Below are 27,716 nucleotides of genomic sequence, written 5' to 3' on the forward strand. Positions count from 1 at the left end.
TTGTAAGAGAGAAACCTGGCTGCTAAAGCAAAAAAAAAAAAAAAAGCTGAGGTTTGACGTTAATTTGAATAAAAAGAGGGAAGCGAGCGAAAGACAAGGACCACCTGATCTGTCAGCTCGTGGTTGCCAGAGTTGTTGGACAACTATCCACAAGTGGGACGCTGCCAAGAGTGCAGAAAGTAAGTAGAAGCGAGCAAGTGACGGCATCCACCAACGTCCTGCTAGTGATGCGAGAGCTCAAAAGCTTAACGTTCTGTTTAAATAAGGGTTGTTTTTTTGTTTTTTAAAGAATTCTGATTAACTAGTAAAAAAAACCTTTTCGTGTTGTTGTTAGGGTCAGTTGGAAAATTGTTTGCAGATTAAAACCACATTTGGTTAACAAAACAGAAATTTTAGATTCATGCAGAAACTATTCATTCACACAGTTTAAACACAGATACATGTTCTTCAGCGCGTTGTTGCATAATAAGCTGAGATCCTTTTACACAAAGCAACAACTCAAAAATATGTTGGGTGGGACTTTTCTTCTTTGTGATAGAAAGTGCATAAAAATATAAAGTGCTGCGTTTATGTATTTTTTTAATCTTGCGAGGAGCAAGATTGATGCCATCAAAGTGATGCCATCTTTCCGAGTAGATACCTAACACCACGGAGCGTGAGTCTCCCCCCACCCCCCTTATATTCCACCAACAAACAGCTCTGAGTGAATTCAGGCCAAATGGTCTCAAAGATGATGAATGCAGGAAAAATACCCCTGGCTTCAGCTAAACTTGGGATTGCCCTGTTTCCTAAGAAAACCACAAATGTGGCAGATTAAAGCTATACCACACCAAGCCTGCCAATACCAACTAGCTTCATCTGCCATTTAAAGCCTTCTAATCCATCATTAGCAGGAAGCCAGGCCTAACCTTGCCACAAGCTTTTCTGTGCGCTGGAGTGCAACCACGAAATCTGCTCTGACTCGCTGCTGCCAGGTTCAGTAAACTGTAATCTCCCGCATACGAGCGAACTGGAAATCGTCTCGCTTCCTTACAAAAGCGCGGCCCTGTCACCGCCTTGTGAAACTTGTTTATCTGATTTTGAGTTCTTTCAGTAAAAATGATTTTTTATTGAAAGTGTCCCCGCTTGTTTATCGCACCCTCGAAACTTCCTTTTGATCCGTTCCCAAAACAAGAGCCTGCAACGAGGGCGCGGTGTCAGCCTTACAGTAAATGACCGACCCAGTTTCCCTCATTCCATGACACACGGCGCAGCCAGTAATGACCTCGGGGAGGGTCGGGTTGGAAATGGGGGTGAAGTGGAAGCAGAGCAGAGTGTCCAGCAATGCATCACCGATGTTCTGTGTGCTTTCATCTCCTGCTGATAAGTGCCATACCTAATCAGGTTAAAGCAGCACATGCCGCAGAAAGAAAGGAAATTCCGGCCAAAACGGTAACGTATTTGTTCCGCTCTCATGCGTCGCATTCCTCTGGCTAATTAAGAGTATATATCTGACCCTGGAGAGAAAACGTCCACATTAGTCCGACCAGTCAGTCGGTGTGGTCCATCTGCACTCTCTCTTTCGCTCTCCTTGCCCCCCCACTCTTCCCTCTCCCTCTAATTTGGCACACAGATGACAAAAAACGTAGGGGAGTTCTCAGTAGGTTTCTTTCTTTCTTCTGCGGCTCCCCTCCCTTTTTGTTCTCCAGTATTAGGCCCCATCATTACTGACAGGCTATCAGTTGTTCTCATACCAGATTATCTACTGCCAATGACCTCCGGGTCATGGCTCCGTGCTCTCTGCCACTTTCTCTCTTTGCTTTGGCTTTGTCTGGCCACAGATACACTTCAGCGAGTTTTAAGGCTTTGCTGACTCCAAATCAGAGATGCTGCTGATCATCACACCTCTCTGAGCTTCGCTGTTTGAATTGAATACAGTAATTTCAGTTAAACTGCAATGAGTTTATTAAATACAGAGAATATTAGACAGTCTCTTCTGGAAGGGGGAATTCCTGTTGTTGCACAAGGTTGCTCACATGGAAAGTGACAGCTGAGAGTGAAATAAAAACAATGTAGACTAAATGCAGACACAGTTTCAGGTTGTCTTGATATTACATTCACAGATGGAGGAGATTTTAGGAGATCTTTAAAAACAACATCAAAAATGACATTAGTCAGCTGGGTTAATTTTAGCTTAATTTTGTCCCTAATCCTGCACCGTAGATGAGAGAGACTGATGACACTATGATGACTGTGACTTAGCAGCAAAAAATGTGGATTCAATGCAGATGGAAGAAGATCGCCTTCGGCTTTGTAAGGCTGTGGCTACACTGAGCATGAAACATACGCAGAGCGTTCATGGAGCAGACGTCTCGGCACTGCGCATAAACTATAATCAGTGATGCTGGCTGCTCAAATTGTGAGCGCAGCAGGTAACTGGATGAGTAGGTTTCCATATTTTTCCCCCGTATCTCTTAAAATTACAGGGATGCAGGAAATGACTGAAGCATCTGCATTTATTTTGCCGCTCTCAGTCCAGCAGCTAGACTACTTACATAGGCCACTAGTCTGAAAATGTTTACTTACCTGGATTGCATCAAACCTGTAAATAACCTCAGATTTCAGAGCACGTTGCTGCAAGTGTGACACAACACTTATGTGTACTGCACATGCTCAGTGAAGATTGAGGTAAAATGTATATTGGGTTTTTTTATGTTTGTCTTTTGTGACCCACAGTTTGGCTTTTTCCAGCGTTCTTACCCAAGTAAGAAATTAAACTGTCTTTGGGGAAAAAAAGTAAGTACACCCTGCTTCCGTAGGAATTAAGAGGGTAAGTTTTAGCAGGTTGCTGGTCTGAAGCATCCAGGTGTGCATTAACACAACGCTGCGATCTTGCCAAGATCTTTCCAAATTCACCCCAAGGTGAATTTGGTCTCACCAAGTTACAAGTTACAGTTCATGACAACATAGGTTTGCAAAGCTGCATCTGAACAAACCAAAAGACCTCTGGGACAATGTGCTTTGGACAGATGATACCAAAGTTGGGATGTTTGGCCACATTTGGTGAAAACCAAATGCAAGTACCTCATACCATTTATCAAGAAGTGATGGTGGAGTGTTGATTTGGGTTTGTTTTGCAGTCACAAGGACCTCTGTATCCTAAAATAATCGAATGGAATGTGCAAACATCTTGAGAAAGTTGAGGGTAAACAGGAATGTTTCCTCTGGATGAGTCCGACTCCACCAAAGGAAAAGGGGAAAGATGCAGAGAAGACAGCGCGTGTCCAACAGCTAAAGTTTGGCAAAGTGATCAAAAGCACAGCAGCAAATCTAGAGCAGAATCACTGAAAAAAAAAAGAATCAAGGTGTTGTAATGAGTCCAGACTGTGCAAAAACAAATGATCACAAACCTCAATGAAATGAAGGAATGTTGTGAAACCAACCATTTCCTTCCACTTCAGCGTTGTGGGGGGGCTCCAGCTTATCCCAGCTGTTGTATGGTATCGATACAGAAGAGTGGGCACAAATTCTTCTGCAATGATATGAGAGACTGATAAAGTCATACATGATGATGATTACTTCAAGTTATTGTTGTTAAAAGTGGCTCTACAAGCTGTTGAATCATAGGGTGTACTTAGTTTTTCTCTGCATTCTGGCTTAATGCAGGTTCCATTCACCAAAGACCTGGTAAAGGACGTATAAAACATTAGAACTGACAGAGGGGGGTGCTTTCTTTTTACCATGACTGTGCATTGGCTGCTTGGTTCAAACCCTCATAAACACTGCAGCTTGGTATTCAGCCTGTGAAGCATTATAGGGTTGTGTGTTTGATGGTTTGATGTCTGAAACATAAGGCGTAACAATGAGAGGCAGGTAAACGTTCTCACTGAGGTTTGTTTGTTTTGGGATTTTTTAAAATGGTCTTTTGCATGTTTTGTGTGCAATAAAATATAGAAAACAAGCAAGCATGACATACTATGAATGCCTAAAGTCCGTCTGTATCTGAAAACACGAGCTTTTTTTCCTCTCATAACTCTTGTGCTTTGTTGATTTCATCAATCTGCAGGCAAAACATGTTGCAACACACATTGAGTCCTGGCTTCCATTTTCAAAGAAAAATTCACTTATCCAAAAATAGATTTTCATGTCATTGTCAGCTTCGTGTCATAATCAATTTCTGCAAAAGTTTCCACGCCACACTTCGACAGCTAAATCAAAACAGGCCAAATTACTTGGTAATTTGGCTGCTTCCATCCACAGTCCATGTATTTATAACTGCGCAAACAGACTCACTTTATGTCCCATCAGCTGACGTACGCAGCATGCCACACACATAGCAGCAGGAAGCAGCCCAGTGTACTACACTTGAAGTTGTTTACATTACATTGCAGAGAGAGGAAGGTGCATGAAAGGCACATCATGATCCTGACCCATGATCCTGTGCGCAAGTGGATGTCAAGCCACAGTCCACATGTTCCAAACTGGACTGTGGTCAAGGGAAACATTAACAGAGGTTTGGCAGGAAACTTCAAGATTGTGACTGTCTACAGCAGGCAGACAGGCACAGCAGTGTGTGTGTGTGTGTGTGTGTGTGTATGTGTGTGTGTGTGTGTGTGTGTGTGTGTGTGTGTGTGTGTGTGTGTGTGTGTGTGTGTGTGTGTGTGTGTGTGTGTGTGTGTGTGCGTAGCACCACCACAAAACCTGTCATAATGTCACCACCTCCTTTCTGTAGCACAGCATTTGCAGGTCATATAGCATGAAATGAAGCTCTTTAACAGCAGATGGGACTAAAGTGTGTGGGAGGGACAAAGGTTTGTAAGGTCAGTGCAGATCAGCACATGCACAGAGGCTGTGATGATCCTCACCAAAAAAAGCTGCATCGATGTAAGTGTGTCCAGCGAGACATTAGTCAACAAGGAGAGGAGGCCAGAGCTGTGATGATATTGCATTATGAACGCTAGAGTGTAGTCATCCACAAACAGTGCTCACGCACTTCAGACTATAAAGCATCTGAAGACCACATTCATCTGTAACAGCTACCATTTACACCAGGGTGGCTTGCAAAGTCTTTTTTTTTCTTTTTTCTAACTCATATTTACTCTGCAGAAGGTAATTAGTGAGTTGATCACAAACCATATTTATTCCCCTGTGGTCAACCACAGCACTCTTTCCACTTTGAAGTGTTTGCTGAGCTAAAACAATATTTAAATGCTTCCAGATATTAAGACAGGACCTATTCTCAGCTTACTTGTTCTTTTTAATGGCTGGAAATTATGGCCGACTGAAATAAAGTAATTCGTATGTACACGTGTGCTATAAATGCACTACAGGATAGATAGATAGATAGATAGATAGATAGATAGATAGATAGATAGATAGATAGATAGATAGATAGATAGATAGATAGATAGATAGATAGATAGATAGATAGATAGATAGATAGATAGATAGATAGATAGATAGATACCATCTTTGTGGCACTCCAACCCATTTATATTTCTATACTTTTCCTGGTTACCACCAATATGCAGGCTCATAATAAACAATTGCATAGTATGCACATTTTAAAAAAAGAGTTTAAGGTTTTACACATCGGGATATAATGGAGTAATAAAGAATCGTTTAGTTCTTACCAGGTTCTTAAACACATGTTACACTCTGTTATTGTTTAGCAACAATGATCCAATAGCCTGTACAACCACTTTTAGCAACAGTAACTTGGAGTAATTGTTTCCTGTGTGACTTTATCAGTCTCTCACATTGTTGTGGAGGAATTTTGTTCCATTTTACTTCAAAGCAGTGCTTCAGTTTATTGAGGTTTGGAGGGATGCAGTTATACGCAAATACCCCCCAGCAGGTCAGTGACCAATGACCTGCTGCATGACCCAGTTTCAGACGGATGACCTCACATTTGACTCTGGTGTACAGTGAAGTTTACGGTCAGCTCACTTACTGCAAGGTGCCCAGACCCTGTGAGTGCAAAAACAAATCCAAATCATCACCCCTCCATCACCCCACCGTGCTTCACAGTTGGTGTGAGCTGTTTGTGCTAGCGCAGTGTTTGGTTTTCTCCAATTGAGGAGCTTTGCCAAGGCCAAACATTGCGACTTGGTCTTGTTGGAAGTCTTGTGGTTTGTTCAACTTTGCAAACCTAAGCTGTGCTGCCATGTCCTTTTAAGAAAAACAGAGGCTTTCTACCGGAAACCCTTCCTAGCGAGGCATACTTGTTTAATAATGCAATGTTTTGTATTTTACTGTCATGAATTTTAACATGCTAAATAAGCCCTGTAGAGTGGATTTCTTGGCAAATTTCTCATTTAATATTTAATTATTGTTGCTGTTGTTTAACTGGTTTTGGTCTGCACCAAGTGCTCGGGTCTTGGTCTTTAGAGGCTCAGTGCTCATCAGCTGTTTGCTTCTCTCCCCATTCTGTTGCATGGTTCTGAGAGGGTACTGTACAGTTATCTTTGAAGGGTTTTTCCACAAAACGCAGCTGCAAAAGCAACATAATAAAATATAATAACGAGGAGCTGAAATCACTGTAATGTCAAATTCAGCTGAAAAATCCCAGCATCCAACCCATAACTTCTTCCACATTATTATATTGTCTTCATATTGTCCTTTGATTAACCTTTAATATAGTTTTACCTACTTTAAATAACAGATGCTAAAAGACGAGTGGAGACTTTAATGGAAAATGAATGGATTAGTTTGGCATGAAATAAAATGTGTGCTTCCTTATGGGCTCTTCCCTTCTATGATTGTCTGGACTGTTTGGCTTTTTTTGTGTTTATTATTTGTAAGTTTTATGTATAAGTGGTTTTTTTACCCACTGTTTCACTTACTGTAAGCATAAAACCTAAAACACGCTGCTGTCAGATGAGCAGAAATATACTTATTTCTGGTGCAAATTAAAGTTTACATTTCACCCAAGTGCTGGTTTGCCCACGAGAATGTGCACACACACACACACACACACACACACACACACACACACACACACACACACTGGTCAGAGGTCTGTGGTTAGAGGCTTGTTGTAGTCAAACAGCATGATGAAGTGTGTGGAGGCTGAAGAGAAAGAAAAGCACTTCCTGGGCAGCGACGTGTGACGGGAGATATCAGAGAATCGGTGCAGGGTCAACCACTTCTGACAACCACCACACCTCTTGACATCCACCCGAGACCCTGGGAGTTGTGATGAGCGCATATGGGTCAGTGGAGACTTGAGATACATGGACTCATCACTCAAAGAGTGTATGACCGGCATTTATCTTTTGTGTGTGCGAGCCCTTTTATCTCTCTCTTTGCTTGTGTGCATGCTATCTGATTTCTCCAGAAGCAGCACGGGCTACCCAGGTGGTCCCGAGTCATGAGGAGAAGAGTCAGTGCATTCAGACAGTAAGCAGGTAACCCAAACCTTCACACCCCCTGCCTGCAGCTGCTTGGTCTCCTCCCTCAGGAACCCGGGCTTCTTTTACACGCTCAGCCCTTTGTTCCCCTCCCTGCAAAACATTAACACTACAATGACCTCTACAGAGAAACTCGAGTCCATAAAAACCTAATGGAGTAGGATGAAGGAGACAGGAGGAAATGGCTGCTGAACAGAAAAAAGATGCAAAACTTAATCTATATTCGACAAAATGAACCTTCATCATCTGTATCCCTCTATCAGTGGTGAGGCGAGGGGGTAGAGAGGAGGGGACAGTCTTGGTGTGGTAATAATGGTCTGTCATTTTTCATCAACATTCCTGATAATGCATGACCCAGACTGGAGCCAGAACACACACTTGGGGAGGTGACACAGTGCACAGAAATACAGCACTTGGGTCAGAGGGTCGAAGTGAGCCTGCATTTGTATGTGGTGATGTGTGTGTGTGGCTGGGTGGGTGTTTTGGGTGGAGGGTATTGCCCTCAATATCATATCTGGGAGGTTTCAAAAAAAGAGCAGACTGAGGATGGAGATCTTTTATGCCATCAGGGTGTATTTCTTGAGAGAAAGTCAAGCACACGAGCCCTCGAGCTGAGGTCCTCCTGGAGATGATGGCCACGCCACACAAACCCCCACGCCCGAACCTTACTCTTAGCCCCCTTCTCAAATTAGATCCCAGGTCTAATCAGAGACAGCTTGGCGTTGTGGGTGGAAACTAGCCACAAACCTCATCTTCGAATGACTGTTGGTTACTGTTAGAGGCCCCCCTGTTCTGTTGACAGGGCAGGATGTAGCACTATACGAGGCGCTCTCAATTCTCTTGACCACACAATGGAAAATGAGAGAGAGACCACACAACAATGAGTGATTTTCAACACAGCGGCTATCCAAAACCCAGATTCAAAGTGAAAAACATACCAGAATAACGCCAACCAAATTCAGTGCTGCTCAGTGTAATAGCTTTCTTTCTCTTGAATGGCAGGTGAGGACATTAAACAACAAAGAGAAGAAAAAAAGAAAAGGTAGTCTAGCTTTTTCCAAGAATAAAAAAAAAGTTTAAAATGGCCTTGCACTTTTGAATGCGCAATGTTTTCTAGCTCAAGCTGAGGGAATCATGAGGAGTATGTAACTGGTGACAATACAAAAAAAAAAAAATAGCAATATTAAGCACACATGACATTAAATGTATTTGCTTGTATAGTTTTAAGAAGGTGAAGAGTGGCTGATCTCTCCCTTAGTGATAAGATACAGAGTTCATCATCTGGGGGTGACTCAGAGCAGAGCTGGTACTCATCTACACCTAAAGCAGGGGTCGGCAACCTGCGGCTCCGGAGCGGCTCTTATAGTGCGGCTCCGCGTGGTTTGGGAAAATAAATTAGAAGTATTTAGCTGAAGTGTAATTTATTTATGTTAGTTCTTTTTTAACTTGTATGTCTAAATTGGAAGATTATTGTCATATTGAAATACAAAAATACAATTATATTCTATTATTTTTTTCATCGCTCAAAATAAGCGTCAGATTCGCGGAAGCCGATATACCCGCCGAAACGCCATGCATGTATCGAGACTTTCGACCCCAGGTAGGCCAATTATGGACCTTTGGATCCACATTATGTCAGCAGCTATTCTCCACTGTGAACTATGTTAAAAACAAACACCGCTCACGCCTCACAGCTGACAGCTTACAGTCCTGCGTAAAGATGAAAGTGACTTGTACAGCCCCAATTTGCAGATGATGTGCGCAGAGGTTCAGGAGCAGAAGTCCCATTGTAAACATACCACGGCAGACCCGACGATGTTTCCATGAACACGCTTTTCAGCATCTCTTTATAGACCACTTTTCACACACAGTTGCTGTACGCATACAGCCGACACATACCAACACAACAGCATAGAGAGCACAGACGTAAAGGCGGCGAGGCCTGATTGCGGGTGCTGCTCAGGTGCATCGCCTCCCCTGCAGCGGTGCTGCAGACCACACCCCGCCACACACATTAAACAGGTAAAATACATATTTAGGCAGAATTTTGCAAATATCTATTTTTCATCTTTTAGCAGCATAGTGCTTTTTTTCCAATTATTTTTTAAAGTCAGGTCAAGGCTCCAAAAGCCCAAAGGCGATATAAGGGTGGCGGCTCACAACAGTTGTTGTTTGCTGGATCATTTTAGTTCAGCTGGGTGTCTTTCCTTTGGTTATATTTCTTTAAGAGTTCAAAATGTGTTAATTACATAAATAAAATGTAATTTTCTCATTAGCACTTCAAGGATTTCATAAGCAACACACCTTAGTTGTTCACACAAAGCATAAAGGTAAAAAACAATATATACAGTGTTATCTTCATTTTAAATGTCAAAAAGTATTTGCGGCTCCCAGTGTTTTCGTTTGCGTGGAAACCGGGTCCAATTGGCTCTTTGGATGTGAAAGGTTGCAGACCCCTGATACCGTTTTGGTGAATCTGACAAGGACGTGTCCGAGATGACTCCAGGCATGTCCTTCAGGAGCGAGGCCCCGGGGCAAATCAAGGACACAGTGGAGAGATATTATCTCTCTCGGCTGACTTGGGAACACCTCTGGTGGTGATCAGTTAAGCCTCTTTTCCACTAGTACCTACTTGGCTCAGCTCGACTCGACTTGATTCAATTTGGAAGGTTTTCCATTTGGTGGTAGTACTTGGTACCAGGTACTATTTTAGTACCTGCTCGGTCGGGGAACCAAGCCAACTGAGTCGACCCAAAAATGTGGTGTCAACACACTGCATGCCACCGATTAGGCAGTTAATTACGTCACTTGATGAGTCACGCGAGCAACTTCTTCACAACAACCAAGACCACAATTTTTATAACCTGGCAATGAGGGAAATGGCTGCACAAAACACAACACACAAAAAAACCCTGTCTCACAAAAAGCTGTGGACCGAGCACCAGGTATACCATCGTCTCCATGTCCTCCATTGTTTTGGTGTGTTTGTGTTGGATACAAAGGACATCCAAGACTTTTGGACGCGTAGCTATAACAACCACCACACACATCAAGGTTGGTACTCAATTGTAATGGAAAAACAACATAAAACTGAGGAGAGTGGACTCAAGTTGAGTTGAGTTCAGCCAGATAGGTAGCTTGTCTGCTTTTCTGCTTAGACTGCTGCCCCTGTAACCTGGACCTGGACAAAGGGCAGATGGGTGGGGATGAACATTAAATGTGCTCCATGTCATTGTGCTATTGTAGGCCACAACACAACTCACTGAAATATAATGTTTTTCAACCACCCAAACACAATCTTCATTCAGTGCAGACTGTCTCCATCAGATTAGGTTCCCTTTGATCTTCCTCAAAATAAAATTCAGTTTGTAAGGTCTTCATTGAGATAGAGTAGAAGACATCCATTGCGCTTGTGTAGACCTGTGTAGATGCACAACTGCACGTCATCTGAACTAAATTTGTAAAAAATAGCACCAGCATTTTCAGAGGTCCAGATGTGCCCAAGGAGTCCACTTCCAAGAGGAGGTTGGCCAAACTTAAACCAAAGTAGGGACTCTGATTTTTATGGGTGGAGTTGCAGAGCTTTTTCACTGCACCTCATATATGTCCTTTCCCTTCCATTTTGGGTCCATTCACAGGTCAACAGGCAGACCAACATGTGTGGAAGAACTGAACTCTGAACCTCCTAACAATGAGGCAAGCTTCTTACCTTATCTCGCAGGGTGAGCTCATCCATCCATCCGTCCACCCAATCCCCTGGAGAACAGTCGTGTTGACCAATTTTTAATTACAATCTTATTCTTCTCATCAAAATCTATAGTAGCAAATATGTGACCTCGGAAGACTTTGCAGATGTTGACGTTTGCACTAAATTAGACAGCAATCAGCCAACAATGAGGCCTCCTAAGCCGCTGGGATGAAACACAGAAAAAGAAAGCAGTGGTGAATTTCTGGCAGCCTCCCCTTTGGCAAGCCTTCATGATTATCACTTTGTGTGGAAGCATTCATTTTGCTCTCAATTGCAAGACAAGAAAAAAGTCAGTTCCCCTTATTACACTGGTAATGATAGATTGCTCTGGCAGAAAGCACATGTCTGGCCAGCCGACCTGTTGCTTTACTACCTACACCACTGATGCCAGAGCAAATGGGTCCTTATTTAAGTCTTGTCAAGGGTAAAATTGGGGCCTTAGCTAGTCATTACAACAGTGGCACATAGTCTAATTTGGGTCATGCTGCGGTGGCTTAAAAGCAGTGTGAGCACAGTTTTTACTGCTCCCCATGTGTCATAGTGAAAATGAAACAAATGTGCTTATTTTACATCAGTGACAAATGGAAATCTGTAATAGCAAGCACTCCATCCCTAAGGATGTTTTTCTACTCCCGACCAATAAACATTAAGAAACGAAGCACTCCCACCAGTCAGACTGTTCGCGGTGGATGTGGATATTTTCACAAGAATAAATGAATGAACAATAGCTTAATGTAGACATGACAAACATTCAGCGGAGTTTCCTCATCCCCCCCCCTCAAAGTCACATCTGCTAGAGATTAAATTGTGGTGTTAAAATCACCTCAACCACATGATGTAGTATCAACTAAGCAAATGTTACCATCTCAATTCTTTTTCCATTAATAAAGACTTCATCTAAAGCCGGCCTCTTTCTCCGGAGTTAAATTATTAATGTTGAGTGCTCATTACAGCTGTTCAAACACTAAATAGCCAAATGACCCGCGCTCTAAGAAAACACAGTGATCTCTTCTGGCAGCGTGTACAGAATAATGTGAAGTAGACCATAATAACGTTTATCATATGTCATAGGACGTGGAGGGCCTGCCAAGAGAGGCCTTCAAACTCAAACACTGCGCATGAATGTTTGTGTGTATGACACAAACCAAAACAGGCAGCTGTTAACACCAGGCCGATGAAGAGGAGCGGGCCCAGTGACTGAGGCCCTCCTCAATGTGCTTGTTTCATCTGTTGAGGAGGTCCAGAGATCAGAGGGGCAGAGAGAGGGGGGAAGTCTCTTATGGAGCCGATGTCAAGGGCCAAAAATAGCGGAATAGCTCTTTTCTCTGTTTCTCTCCCTCTGTGACTCATCTGGAGTGTGGTAATTAGCAAGAGACGGTTCGCCACCATCGTGGCTGGAATCACACAGACCATGGCGGTGACAAGGCCCAAAACAAACGCTCCTTAAAGAGGGGCAGGGTTGCAGGGCAGCCGAGGTGGGGGTTTAGAAGGGAGAGAAGGAGCGAGGAACGAGAGGATGTGTCACACTTGGAACCAACTGGTATTACCAAATCCTTCCACGGAGCAGGAGGAAGCAAGAAGGAGGGAGGAGGAAACCAGGATGACAAGAGGTGAGCCAGAGAGAAGAAAAAAAAGACGAGACGAACAAGAGCTGTCTCATTGCTGGATGGCCATCTGCACCGCATTTTCCCCCTGGATTTTCCAATTATAACTGAAGTGAATTAAAAGTTCAACTCCCTCCTCTTCTCTCTATCTTCCATAAATGTTCTCTCCACAGCATGTAGTAATGGAGGTCTATTCAGCAGCTAACCCAGGAGCTATACCACAAAAAATCCACACTCAACTATAATTGGCTCACTAGACCCCTGGACATTAAATTACACCCCTCGCACATCAATTGATTCACCTCCATTTTCTCTGCAAACAAAATGGTTCGTTCACATATCAGCACAGACCCCGCTGAGCAAATAAATGTCTTCATCATTGCTGTGCTGTATGTTTTGGGTCAATGTTTTCTTTGCATTTTGAGTCATATTGATTTATGTCTGGGCCTCATAGTCTGAATGTGTGTGCGATAGAAAAACAGAGAGATAGGGAAGACAAGCATACAAAGCAAGCATTTGTCTATGTGCACAAATGTGCACAAAGGCAAAAGATGCAATAAGCCTCTTACCTTATGTAGGGCGGCATATAAAAACCACACAATATGTTTTGTGGGAGGGATTATTGGGATCAAAGACAGAGGCAGATATGAGTTTCTGTTCCTGGCTAGTCGAGGAGGGGGGTTGTCATACCAGACATGGTGAGCACATACATTTCCTTGGGCCCTGGGCGTGTGCTTAGGTTCTCCTGGGTGGACTCATTACTCACTGTGAGCACTGGGGTTGACGGAGAAGCCTGTGTCACACCCACTACGCACTGACCGTTGTGTAATCCCTCCTGGGGTTTTGGAATGGGCTTGTAATGATGACTAGTTTGATATGGTTTCACTCTTTGTTTCACGCAGAGACAACTGGGAGACAGTCCTGCAGACACAGACAAGAACCTGCTGTGGTGTAAGCGATACTACCCTGCGAGAGCTTCTGTCCATAGCAGGGAGCACTTAGTAGAGGTTTGAATGTATAAACAAAAAAGTCAAGCGGTTTAAAATGAAGCTTTAACGTTGGTGCACCACCAACATGGAAAGCTTAAAACAAAGAAAAAACCACTGTAGCTGTGTGTCAGCACCTGCCTTTATTGAGCCACCTGTGTAAGTATAAACCACTCCATGAAACACAGCAGGTGGCAGAATGCGCTATGAGCTTATAGTACAATTACAAATATAAATTCAAGCACTCTCTATTTTTTTTTTTATTAACCAACCAAATGAGCCTACTAAGGCTCCAGTCAGATAGGTGCGGAGACCAGTTGGTGACGCCCTGGCAACTGTACTCTGCTTGCTAGGGAAAAATGTGCATTTCCCAACCAGCTGGCAAGTGCTTGCAGGCATTCACTGTGAAACTTATTACCAAAGGCTGAGTCACAAAGGCCTAGAGACCAGTCAGTCACCCCTGGCAGTCACAGATTAGCTGGGAAAAATATGCATTCCCCAACCAGTTGGCAAGTGGTTGCTTGATGTCGCTATGTGAAACTGCTAAAGAGGTATACAGCAGTCTCCAGCAAACACTCCTCAACTGGTTGGGGGTTACATATTTTTTTAAGCAATCAGAGGTTGCCAGAAGATCATCAGAAGGTTGCTGAGTTGCTGAGGGCTAACTGAACAAGTTTCTGTGAATTTTTTTACGGTACGCTGTCTGAACCCCCTTAAAGTTTTAGACTTCAGGCTGCTGTTATTTGATGCTCTATAAATTCAGTGAATTGAACTGAAAAACTGCACTAATAGGTGTTTTCAGAAACACGGGTATTTTCACCAGATGTTTTGTGTCATTCACCTTTTTAGCCTCTTTTAGCTAATTGGTTTTGATTGTATTGCTCACCTTTCCAAAAAGCGAGCAAGCTACCTTTGCGTTCCTTACTACGAGACAGGAAAAATTAGTGTCTAGGTAGAAAAACTAAAAGGGAATTGAATACTGGAACTACATTTGACAAGAGGTTTGACACAACTGCTTTTGGCTTGTTTTTGCCTCACATGTCAAAAAGCAGTTGATCTCACTTTTCCACAGTATCTTCATGCTGATCTGTGCCAGATCAGAAACATCTTTTTCACAGCAAAAACCTTGATTTTTGGCTTTGAATTTTGACTGATTTCAGTCAAGTTTGATCCTTGCAATTGCTTTTGTGATGGAGCTCCTCCTATTGGTGATTGAAAACATCAGAGTCAGCTTAGCTGTGGTGCATGGTTTGTTCCCCTTGGTGAAATCCAGTTGAAACACTGTGAAGATAAAAAAAAATGATCACAAAGTGTTTTTGCGGATAATAATATGATGGAGAAGCAAAAGTGTTAATGAACATAAAAATGGTTGAGGGCACTGAGGACTTCAGGTGTTCATTACAGACATGAAACTCAAGGAGCCAAATAGTATTAAGACATCACTGTAGTTTATTCAGCTCTCATTATTATTTTTCCAGCTTCACGCATTTATAATATTTGAAGTTTATAAGCAATAAAAATCGACCCACCCATAAAGAGGAGTGGTATAGTTCTTTGACCTGTTCACACTCTGGCAACGTCGGGCTCGCCCCCGTGATTTTGTCTCTTTATCAAGAATGTTCACAAATCCCTGTGAATGACATCATCTTGTTCTGGGGAGTTGTAGCCAAACAGACACAGAGAGAAGCAGCACCAAGCGTAGCATCCAGATCCAAGCCCTCAGCAGTCAGTGTCTTGAGCCAGCAGACCTGGACACCAGCAAAGAGAAATATGCCAAATACCTCCCCCCAACCACCATCCTACCCCAACGTTGCCCCCCACCCCCCACCCCCATCTATTATTTCTGCCCCTCTCTCTGTTCCTGAAAGCTTGGTTACATCATCCTCAGTGTCCACATTTCAATAATGCCTGTGAAATCTCCCACTGGCTACAGGACATGGGGGGGGGGGGGGGGGGGGGGAAGCTGGGATGGAGAAAGCTTGCAGAATGCGTGATAAAAGAACGACAGCACGCATACATAACCCATCATTTGTTGTAAGACAACAGTTCGAAACATACCAGTTGAATGTAGATTTCTGTCTGTCTTCTCCTTTCCTCGTAATCCCTGAAAACAGAAGTGTAATGGTAAGCATTTGTATTGACTCAGGCCGGTCAGCCAAGTCCCCCTCCCCTAACACAGCTCCATGCAGGCCCAGCCATAGCAGACATTTTTGTGGTGAAATCATTAAACCCACGTGCAGCTCTCTCTCTGTGGTCACTGGGGGTCGTGCTCCTCTGCCTTTAGCTGAATAAATCATAAAGTTTGCCGGGGGACCACACAAGAAGCCAGCCCAGTGCAGCCAGAGCATCCAGCCTATGCAGCCAGTGCAAAACACATGCACACGCACAGCCCCAGACCTTGTTATTTTTCTGAAAAACACCAGCAGTGAAACAGAGACAGAACGAAGCGAGACAGAAAGTGGCGAGGAGCGAATACAGCAGAGGCACAAAAAACAAGTGATAGAGCACTACACCAAAAATAATGTCAACGAATGTACAAGTTAACAGAAAAAATAATAGGGGAAAAATCTTGTAAAACAGAAAAGCATAAGGTAAAATACAGCAAGGTGGAAAAACAGACTGCCAAAGATGTCAACAACATTTGCTAGCAACATCAGTCAGGATACAAATGAAAAACTTTTTTCAGCATTGGGCTCAGGAGCATCATAAAGGAGAGAAATCCTCTCTCCCTGTCTGTCTGGGATGGATGAGCTTGCCAGACTGATCCTTCAGACAAGATGTGACCGCTAAAGGAGGAAACGCTGTCCTGTCTGAGGATCGCATACCGTCTGGGTGCATTTTTGTGGGATGCACCAATTTATACCATAAATTACTAGAACAAATTGCAAGTAAAACAGAGAGGAAGAGGAGCTTCTGTTTGCAGACACTTCACTATTACATTTCCATTGCAATTTTACATTAGAAAACATAGCTGGATGTCTTTATTCGAGTTACAAAAGACGAAATATTATTTATTTAAAGCCTCTATGATTATATAGCAATGTGAAAAAGAAAGTACTATTCTTTCAGTTCAAGGTTTTATGTATCAGTACATCATCTAGTCCTTAGCAGGTTCAAAAATTATGTAAACAACCTCAGATGAATACATGACACACTGTGAAAAAACAGTTACAGTAAAAACAAATACTGTTTTCATAGGAATTAAAAGGATAAGTAGTACTTTGGTGCTGTTAATTAAATGCTCTTGATGAGCAAGTGTGATCACCTCTGTAAAGGCAGAAGTTTTTGCACTTTGTTGGGCTGGAGGGTATGAAACACTGTTTTAAAACAATGCCAAGGAGAGAAGACATCAGCAGTAATTTCGAGGCTTTTGGCACCCATCAGCTTGAGAAGGTTTATAAGGTCATTTCCAAACAATTTGAATTCCTTCATTCTGCAGAGAAAGATTATTAGCAAATGGAAAACATTCAAGACAGATGCCAATGTTCCCAGGAGTGGAAGTCCCAGAAAAAAGGTCAAAGAACTGTGTCATGCTTACAGCCACTGCAAAAAAAAAAAAAACCCAAGAGCTACATTTCACACTCTACGGGTCTCAGTTAGCATGTCAAATGTTAACATTCATTAAACAGAAAAAGACTGAACAAGTATGGCTTATTTGGAAGAATTGCCACGCTTCTTCTCCCTACAAAGAACCTGGCACCATGGCTTAGGTTTGCTAAGTTGCATCTGAACAAATGAAAAGACTTCGAGAACAGTGTCCAAGGGACAAGAAAATGCCATAGTGGAGATGTTTGGCCAAAATGCAAAGTGCCATGTTTGGTGAAAATCAAACACAACATATGACTAAAAGCACCTACTACCAACTGTCAAACATAGTGGTGGAGGAGTGATGATTTGGGGGTTTTTTGCAGCCAAAAGACTTGCGTATCTTCCAGTCACTGAGTCAACCATGAACTTGTCTTTATGCCTACATATTCTAGAGTCAAATGTGAGCTCATCTGTCTAAAAACTAATGCTTGGCCCAAAGTGGCTCATGCAACAGGACACTAATCCCAACTTTACAACAGAATGGTTGAAAAGAAAGGAATCAAGGTGTTGCAATGGTTCAGAAAATTAAAAGTCCAGACCTCAACTTGATTGAAATGCTGTGGTGGGACCTTATGAGAGCTATGCATAAACAAATGACCACAAACCTCAATGGACTGAAGCAATGTTGTAAAGAAAAAGGGGCCAAAATTCCTCCACACACTGGTTATGCGTTTTGGCTTAGTTTTTGTTAAATAAATAACGACATGGTGTAACATGTGTTGTTGTTTATCTGAGGCTGTATTTATGGGATTTTAGAACTTGGCAAACACCAGCAAACTTTTTATTGTGTGGAATAAGGGTGTACTTTCTTTTCCACGACTATATATCATGTAGGTATATAAATAATGGTTAACATTAATGGTTCACACTTAACAGGGGAACATAGTAGTGCATATAGTTCTTAAAGAGCCTGATGTTTCCCTATATAGTTGGTGGAGACCAAAAATGAGATCAAAAAACAAGTACGTCTTACAGCTGTCAGTTACGTACAAACAGAACTTCAAGTCAATTATGATATTTTTGTAGGACTGTTAAATGTGCAACTTTGCAAGTGCTTAAAATGTTTTTTAGTAGTATAATACATTGTACAGTTATTTCTCTACAATTTAAAGTCTCACATTCTTAATCTTATACAAGGAAAAGAAAGAAAAATGCTACTTAGAAAGTTTAGTCCAAACATAAAAAGTAATATTCTTCCGATAGTATAACATTACGTAACGGATAATACCTGATAAATAATGAGGCATTAGCAAGTAAGTAATATTTTTAACTTATTTTAACCCAATTTTATATATATTTTAAGAGAACTGCAGTTGATTCCAAAAAATATAGTACAAATGTAAAGTATTTAAAAATGTGAGCTCAAAGGTAAGGCATAACACAGCTGTGGCTATGAATTGTATTGTTACGGGAGTGATGAGTAAGAGAACCCAGACGCGGATCGCTCGTTAAGATTGAACAGTGTCTTTATTTACAGTGAAGCAAATCCAAAGTAATCCATAGTGCTAAGTCCCTTCCGTGCTCCCCTCTTGTGTCCATACGACTTTCGTAAACAGTGACGTCTCTCCTCTCGTATCTCCGTCTCACTCGTAGCCTGGAAAAAAGGCAAACAGATGCGGTTAGCCTCCCTCCGCTATCAAACGTTTGTCTAACACTCGCTGAATTCGAGTCACTACCCGGCTTGGTGGAATACTCCAGCGCTGTCTGTCACTCAGCCACACCATTAAATAGTTCTGTCACAATGGTGGATGATTGGCAGCAGCTGGCGAGGAATCAGTTGCAGGTGGGACCACTCAGAGTGGCGGAACTTCCGGGTCGGACATCTCCCGTTGCTACGCAACCGCGTAACAACTACAACGGAGACAAAAACAGAGCGGGAGAACAAACACACACACACACACACACACACACAGGTCGCCGGTCGGGGCACCGTCGAACCTGACAGTACCCCCCCTCTAATGGGAGCCTCCCGGCGACCCAGCAAACTTATCAGGGTGCCTGCGGCGGAAGTCTCTCACCATGGCAGCATCGAGAACCGCGGACCGCGGCACCCAAGAACGCTCTTCCGGACCGTACCCCTCCCAGTCCACCAAAAACTGAAAGCCCCTACCGCGGCGCCGGGCATCCAATATCCGCGATACGGAATACGCCGGCGAGCCGTCGATAATCCGGGCGGGTGGCGGGGGCCCGGAGGGCGGGCACAAAGGGCTGGACCGGACAGGCCTCACCTGGGACACATGAAAGACATTGTGAATTCTCATGGAACGGGGAAGAGACAAACGTACAGTCACAGGATTCAACACGGCCAGGATGGGGAAGGGCCCGATAAAGCGTGGAGCCAGTTTCCTAGACTCGACCCTCAGAGGAACATATTTCGCAGACAGCCATACCTGTTGCCCGACCTGGTATGCAGGGGCCGGAGCACGGCGGCGATCCGCAAGTCTCTTGTTCTGCTCAGCGGTCCTCAAGAGGGCGGTCCGGGTGGCGCGCCATGCCCGCCGGCAGCACCGCAGGTGGTGCTGGACTGAAGGAACCGACAATTCCCCCTCCGACACAGAGAGAAGCGGGGGCTGATACCCCAGGGAGGCCTCAAACGGGGAAACCCCAGTAGCCGCCGACGTGCTAGCATTATGGGCATATTCGACCCACGCCAGTTGATCGCTCCATGATGACTGGTTCGAAGAGACCACACAACGTAACATCGCTTCGAGCTCTTGATTAGCCCGTTCCGCTTGCCCGTTGGTTTGAGGGTGGAAGCCGGACGACAAGCTGGCCTGGGCCCCCAGTTCCTTACAAAACTCCTTCCACACTCGCGACGTGAATTGGGGACCCCGATCGGACACGATATCTTGGGGAACCCCATGGAGACGGAACACCTGCTGCGTGAGAATCTTGGCAGTATCCAGGGCCGAAGGGACTTTCGGCAGAGCAACGAAATGAACAGCCTTTGAGAAGCGATCGATCACGGTCAAGATGACTGTGTGACCCGAGGAGGGGGGAAGACCGGTAACAAAGTCCAGTGCAATATGAGACCACGGGCGGCTGGGCACAGGCAATGGACGAAGGAGGCCAGCAGGGGGTGAACAGGAGACCTTGTTTCGGGCACAAACGGGGCAAGCGGCCACATACTCCCGAGCGTCCTTCCCTAGAGTCGGCCACCAAAACAAACGTTGCAGAAAGGCGATAGTGCGGTTTTTACCCGGGTGGCAGGCAAACTTGGCCGTATGGACCCAGTGAAGGACCTTACTTCGGACCGCCGCGGGAACAAACATCCTCCCATCGGGCCCAGTGCCCGGATCAGGTTCCGACCGCTGGGCAGCCTTAATAACCCGCTCTATGTCCCAGGTCAGAGCCCCCACGAAGCACGAGGATGGCAGAATGGGTCTCTCCTTCTCGTCTGGGTCGAGATCCGGGGAAAATTGGCGCGATAAAGCATCTGCTTTAAGATTGCGGGAGCCAGGTCTGTAAGAGATGGTCAAGTTAAACCGAGTGAAAAACAGAGCCCACCTGGCCTGCCGGGCATTCAGTCTTTTGGCCGCTTGGAGGTAGGTCAAGTTCTTGTGGTCTGTCCAGATAACCACCGGATGCTCGCTGCCTTCGAGCCAATGTCGCCACTCTTCAAGCGCCAACTTAATGGCGAGGAGCTCCCGGTCTCCAACGTCGTAATTGCACTCTGCAGGAGATAAGCGACGTGAGAAAAAGGCACATGGGTGTAATTTTGCATTCACTCATTGGGATAGTATTGCCCCCACACCTGCGTCTGAAGCATCCACCTCCACAAAAAAAGGTTGACTGATGTCTGCCTGTACCAACACCGGAGCTGAGGAAAAGAGGTGCTTGAGTCTCACAAAAGCCCGTTCAGCACCGGGAGACCACTGGAATGGCTGCTTAGGAGAGGTTAGGTTGGTGAGAGGCAGGGCGACCTGACTGAAATTGCGGATAAACCGTCGATAGAAGTTGGCAAATCCCAGAAACTTCTGCAGCTGCTTACGGTTCTTGGGTTCAGGCCATTCCACCACTGCCCTCACTTTGGCCGGATCTGCCCGCAGCCGTCCCTCCTCGATGATGAACCCCAAAAAGGAGACTGTCTGCACGTGAAACTCACACTTCTCTGCCTTTACAAACAGCCGGTTCTCCAACAGGTGCTGCAACACCATTCTCACGTGCTTGACATGGTCAGCTGGGTTCCGAGAAAACACAAGGATGTCGTCTAGATAAACGAAAACACAATGATTAATGAAGTCCCGTAAAACATCATTTATCATGGCTTGGAAGACCGCCGGAGCATTCGTGAGCCCGAAAGGCATCACCAAATATTCAAAGTGCCCACGATGCGTGTTGAACGCCGTCTTCCACTCATCCCCCTGGCGGATTCTCACCAGATGATAAGCACTGCGGAGGTCCAGTTTAGAAAAGATGGCAGCCCCCTGAAGGAGTTCAAAAGCAGAGGTGAGTAAAGGAAGCGGGTATTTGTTCTTAATGGTTATCTTGTTAAGACCTCGAAAGTCAATGCAGGGGCGGAGCGTTTTGTCTTTCTTCTCAACGAAGAAGAAACCTGCCGCGAGAGGAGAGGTGGACTGCCGGATTATCCCGGCCGCCAGCGAGTCGGTGATGTAGCCCTCCATTACCTCTCGCTCTGATTTCGAAATACTGTATAGACGGCTTGTGGGCAAGGGAGCGCCGGGTAGCAAGTCTATCCCACAATCGTACGGACGATGGGGGGGAAGAGACTGGGCCTTTTCTTTACTGAACACCTGGGCTAGGTCGTGATATTCAGCTGGAACTGCAGTCAAATCGAGAGGAGCGTCAGGTGAAGATGGGCTAGTGGACGTCTGGCTAACTGTAGCAGAACGTAAACACTGTTCATGACACTTAGGACTCCACCCAGTTATCCTGCTGTTCTCCCAATCGATCTGCGGGTTATGGCGTTCGAGCCAGGGGTAGCCCAAAACTAGCGGAGTGTGAGGAGCCTTGAACAGAAACAGGCTGATTTGTTCAACATGGTTTCCGGAAAGAGAAAGAGTCAAATCAGTAGTGCGATGTGTTATACTGGCCAAGGGGGCACCATTCAGCGCCGCCACCTGGAGGACCTCAGGTAAGGGTTCAACAGGTATGCCCAACGTCTGGGCCAGGGCTTCGTCAATAAAACTTTGTTCGGCCCCCGAATCGATTAAAGCACTACATGGGTGAATACAGGACTGGAAAATCAATTTGGCAGGACAGCTGAGGTGGGGCAAGATGTTTGCGGTAACGCCCGTCAGTATGCCCACGGCTACTGACGAGCAGCGTCTTTTCCCGACTCTGGGCATTTATCAGAAAAGTGTCCTCTCTTTCCGCAAGTGAAACACTCACCCCCCTGAGGTCTTCTCCGTCGGGCCACAGACCTAAAGCTGGCTCGACCGATCTGCATGGGCTGCTCCTCCTCCAACGGCTGTTCCTCCCACTCCCGTCTCCACTCGAGAGAGGGCCCTGCCGAGGTTTTGCTGCTGCCCGCTGGTCGCCGTCCAAACTCACGCCTATGCTCATCCAACTGAATGCACACATTCACCAAAGCACTGAGCGACTTAGGCAGTTCTCTTGAGGCCAACTCACGTTTTAGATTTTCGTTCAGGCCGTTTATGAAAGCCCCTCGTAGTGCATTTTCTTGCCAGCCAGTCTCCTCGGCCAAAATCCAGAAGTCAATCGAGAAGTCCGCTACACTCCATCCTTGTTTCAGGGAAAACATGCGATGTGCTGCGCTGTCGGCGCTGGAGCCTTTGTCAAAAACACAACGAAATTTGCACAAAAAATCTTCATAAGAGATAGCAGGTTGCATGCTTACCACGGCCTGGGCCCATTGTAAAGCGCGTCCAGTCATTGATTCCACCATTAACCCCACCTTGGCTCCATCTGAGAAATAAGACCGAGGCTGTTCTCTAAAAATGAACGAACATTGTGTTAAGAACCCGCAGCTCTTATCCAGATCCCCACTAAACTTCTCAGGGGCCGGCAGCGGGTGTTCGCGCTGCAGTGTGGGAGGGGAAGGAGGCAGAGGAGAAGCCGCGGCTGTGCTGAGAGACGGCCCGGGCGACGGAGCATCAGCTGCAGCCCCAGGGGGAGTTAGCAAAATCCCTTTTAATTCAGCAACCAGCTGCCGTAACACAGTTTGTTCTTCAACAACATGTTTCATCATTTTTTCATGGCGTTCCAACATCTCACCTTGAATCGAGAGTTCTCGCAGAACCGGAGTGGCCTCCGCTGGGTCCATGTAAGTGGCTGGAGTATTCTGTTATGGGAGTGATGAGTAAGAGAACCCAGACGCGGATCGCTCGTTAAGATTGAACAGTGTCTTTATTTACAGTGAAGCAAATCCAAAGTAATCCATAGTGCCAAGTCCCTTCCGTGCTCCCCTCTTGTGTCCATACGACTTTCGTAAACAGTGACGTCTCTCCTCTCGTATCTCCGTCTCACTCGTAGCCTGGAAAAAAGGCAAACAGATGCGGTTAGCCTCCCTCCGCTATCAAACGTTTGTCTAACACTCGCTGAATTCGAGTCACTACCCGGCTTGGTGGAATACTCCAGCGCTGTCTGTCACTCAGCCACACCATTAAATAGTTCTGTCACAATGGTGGATGATTGGCAGCAGCTGGCGAGGAATCAGTTGCAGGTGGGACCACTCAGAGTGGCGGAACTTCCGGGTCGGACATCTCCCGTTGCTACGCAACTGCGTAACAACTACAACGGAGACAAAAACAGAGCGGGAGAACAAACACACACACACACACACACACACACACACACACACACACAGGTCGCCGGTCGGGGCACCGTCGAACCTGACATGTATGGAAGCCAACACCGGCTTTTGTTCAAATGTACACTAGTCATTGCGTATGCGCACCATACATTTACAACAGTGCAACATCAACATACAGCCTACCACATAAAAAAACTTTCTGCAAGGCAAATTAAACACATGAACAAATCTATACCACCAAACTACTGCCTTGTAATTTTGTATTCTAACGCCATGTCATCTTGATTTGTTATCCACCTCCATCAAGCTTCTGTCACCTGACTAAAAGGTCGGGTCGTCATGCGTGTCACGGTGAGAAATGTAAGTGTTGGAACAGCCTGGAGAAAGAGGTGAGGGTGAGGGTGGAGGTTGAAACTCTACCCTCACCGTTAACGGAGGCCATAGCACCTCGTGACCCCAGGCCACACATTTCTGAGTGAACTTTGGCCTCGTGACCACACCAGTGGTGCTGGGTAGCTCCTCATGTCAGACATGCACTTACATACACACATAGTATATCTTCAGACTCCCTCTGGCTTGCAGTCAGGCAGCCATTACCTGGAGATTGTATCAGTGTCAGTTTGTGTGGGATTCATACTCCCTGGGGTAAAGCACAGAGGGCAGGCGCCTGATCTTTCTGTGAAATGTTAATGTGGAAAAAAACAGGCTGAACTCAGAGTGTAGCAATATGTGGAGCCCTGCTCATTGGTTAAGAAACTATATCCCCTCTAGCATCAATTGGGATGTGACCAAGCCAAAAACAAATCAGAAAGCTTTGAGTGCTTGATCAGTGGAGCATGCTTTACAGTATATCTGCTGTGCTCTGGTCTCATTTAAGACAACAATCTTCCATTCAAGCCACAGTTAGAGTGTCCATTAGTACTGGTATTTCAATTTTGAAGACAGTAAATTGACCAAGGAATGCAGCTTGTTGCCTTATCAAAGTCTAGAAGCCAGGGATCTGGAATTGCCTTGCTTTGTTGCACGTTCAGTTTATCTGTCCCGTAATTGCACATTGTAAAACTGTCTCTCTGGGCTTCTTGCTATCCCCAGTGGCCAATGTAACCATCTGGCCCTCGCAAAGATCTGACCAGGAAGTTATGTGAGACGTCAGAGGATAGGAACTCTGATAATGGATACTTAGCCTCACATGGAGTTAGCTGATTCTTCAACATTCCCGTCATTGTCTGAAATACCTGTTACTGCATGCTTTGCCAAAGTTGTCAGTCTTTACAGTACTTTTCCGCAATGAGATGGTCAATAAAACATTAACAAGCATTTATGTTTTTATTTGCACAACACTTTCTGCAGGGGTTCACAGAGCATGCAGATCAGTATGTTACTAAACCCGGTATAAATGGTAAAGTACAGGTGGATGGCGCACACAGCCAACTCTTTTTGTGCCCACTTGCATTGCAGTATGGCTTTTGGGAGCACCTGCTCTAAGTCTGCACACATATATCTATTATATATCAAATAAAAGTTCATGTATCAACTGCGTGATATGCTGCATTTTGCTGAATTGGGAGTGTGTTTGGGATCATTGTCACACTGAAAAATGAAGCTACTGCCATTCTTCCACATGGTATTACACGATGGGTTAAAAACTGATGGTATTTTTCTGTGTTCATAATTCCATCAATTTTGACAAGCTCTCCAATACCACTGGCTTAAATGCAGCCCCATGGATTTGATGAAAAGAAGTATAATCAGTGTGTGTTTTGTGGCAGGCTATTTAAAATATAATTTAAAATTGGTTCTTTGCTAAGTTTTCTGTTTCCTAGTTCATCCCTTGAGTTAGGTGCCTTGTTTATGCTCGAATGATTGATACATCAGTGTAAGGTGGTTAAATAAAAACCAACAAAAAACAACAAAAAAAAACCCTTATAAAATGGTCAGATATAAAGACTGAACTAAAAATTAAAACCTCTGAAAGACCCTCAGGAACTCTGGAAAACCATTGTTCAAGACCACTTTGAAAACTTACAAGAATGTAAGAAGAGGGGTTGCTCAAGACTTTTGCACAGCACTGTATGTATATTAAATATGAGCAGGTGGCTTGCAGCCTCTTACCAACCAAGTTACACAGTCCTGTTGATTGGATGAGAGCCAGTGTGATTACATCCTACCTCACTACCGTCATAGTAGGTAGAAGTATTACAAAAAGGCTGAACATAGACACAGTGATAGGAAGACAAGGAGGTCCGAGGAGAGTCAACCTTCACAGGGCACCCCCTCTGCACAGATCCCTCTTTATGCACTTTGAATCACCTTGTTGTTGAATTGTGCTATACAAATAAACTTGCCTTGCCTTGCCTATGCTCCTGTTTATTATGGTCCCAAGTAATCCATGCCTGGTGCACTACACCAGGGCTGCCATATGTCAACATCTTGCTGGTGGTTTGCAGGGTTTCAAACAACAGATAGGGTGCACTGAACCTACCATGTAAACTTTATAAAACAGATTCAGCAGAACTATAATTATTTACAAAACCGGAGTATGGGAATATTTTAGTAGAGAAGGCTGTTTTTTTTATTTATTTATTGACATCACACAAGTTCATTGTTCACCGCTCATATTTTTCTATCAGAAAGTGATATACATTGCTACGATGGGACTTTCCAAGCCACCAGATTATGAAATCAAAAAAGTCTGGCTGAGGAAAAATTGCTATAATCTACATAACCGGTTAATTTGCTCAGTTTTCCCCACCATGGCTAACACACAAATTTGTATATGTCAACATTAGTGTCTTAATGATCTAATGAAAGGCTCTGCAAAATTTAGTCCACCTTTCCATAGAGCAGGCGTGGCAAAAAAAAAAAAAAAAGGTGGCGGGAGGGGTTGTTAGTGAGGAGTGAGGGGGGTTATTTTTGTGAGTACCCCTACAATGCTCCACCTGTGCTTCAGCCATACCCCAGAGGACCACCCACTTAGGGAGAGAGAGGGCTGTCGAGAATCCCTATAACCTCTTTGGGTGGGCAACAAGGCCTTGCGCTGGAGTAGAGTGTTTCAGGCAACTGAAAGACTCAGGAGGAATGGCTCCCAGTAAATACTATAACACTACCAGCAGAGAATAATAAGTGCTGGTGGGAACTGAAAGAGGTGCAACATTATCCATACATGTGCAGAGAGACTGAGTGAGTGTGTGAAGCTGATTAAAATGAACACAGCAATTAAGATTTATTGACCTTTCATATATGCTTATTTTTCATGTTTTTGCACCTTTGGAAAACCCTCCAAAGGTCAAAGACACACTCACCATTGCTGCAAGTTTTGGTCCAAAGAGCACCTGTACAGTAATGTGAAACAAAAGGGGTAAATATACATCAATATGTGAATTTTGTACTGTAAAATTATATGTCAGGGATTTATTTGAGTGTGTTTAGTCTGTCCATAAATATAAAGTTAATACACAAAACTTATGTTTATAGGTCTTGTAACTTCCTGAAATGGTCTAAGCTGGGCTTTTCTTTCTTTACCAGATGATTCCTGTCAATGTGTCCATTGGACATATGCATTTTGCCACACTATGCATCTTTTCACCCTGCCTAGCTGAACTTGAGTGAGGCATATATATCATTTAGTTACACAGTATTTCCCTGGGCTCTGTGAAATTAAAA

The 27,716-nt window shown here is 44.5% G+C and overlaps 1 long non-coding RNA gene across 1 annotated transcript; it reads right to left on the minus strand.

Annotated features, from left to right (window-relative positions):
• Positions 1-23,628: 23,628 nt before the first annotated feature.
• LOC145429313 (uncharacterized) lies at positions 23,629-24,097 on the minus strand. The gene is made up of 2 exons (XR_013909548.1): positions 23,857-24,097; positions 23,629-23,774 (listed from the first exon to the last, which is right to left on the minus strand). It is a non-coding gene; the product is annotated as an uncharacterized LOC145429313 (long non-coding RNA).
• Between the last annotated feature and the right edge of the window lie 3,619 nt (positions 24,098-27,716).

Source organism: Astatotilapia calliptera, chromosome 6 (genome assembly GCF_964374335.1).
Source record: "Astatotilapia calliptera chromosome 6, fAstCal68.1, whole genome shotgun sequence".
Lineage (NCBI taxonomy): Eukaryota > Metazoa > Chordata > Actinopteri > Cichliformes > Cichlidae > Astatotilapia > Astatotilapia calliptera.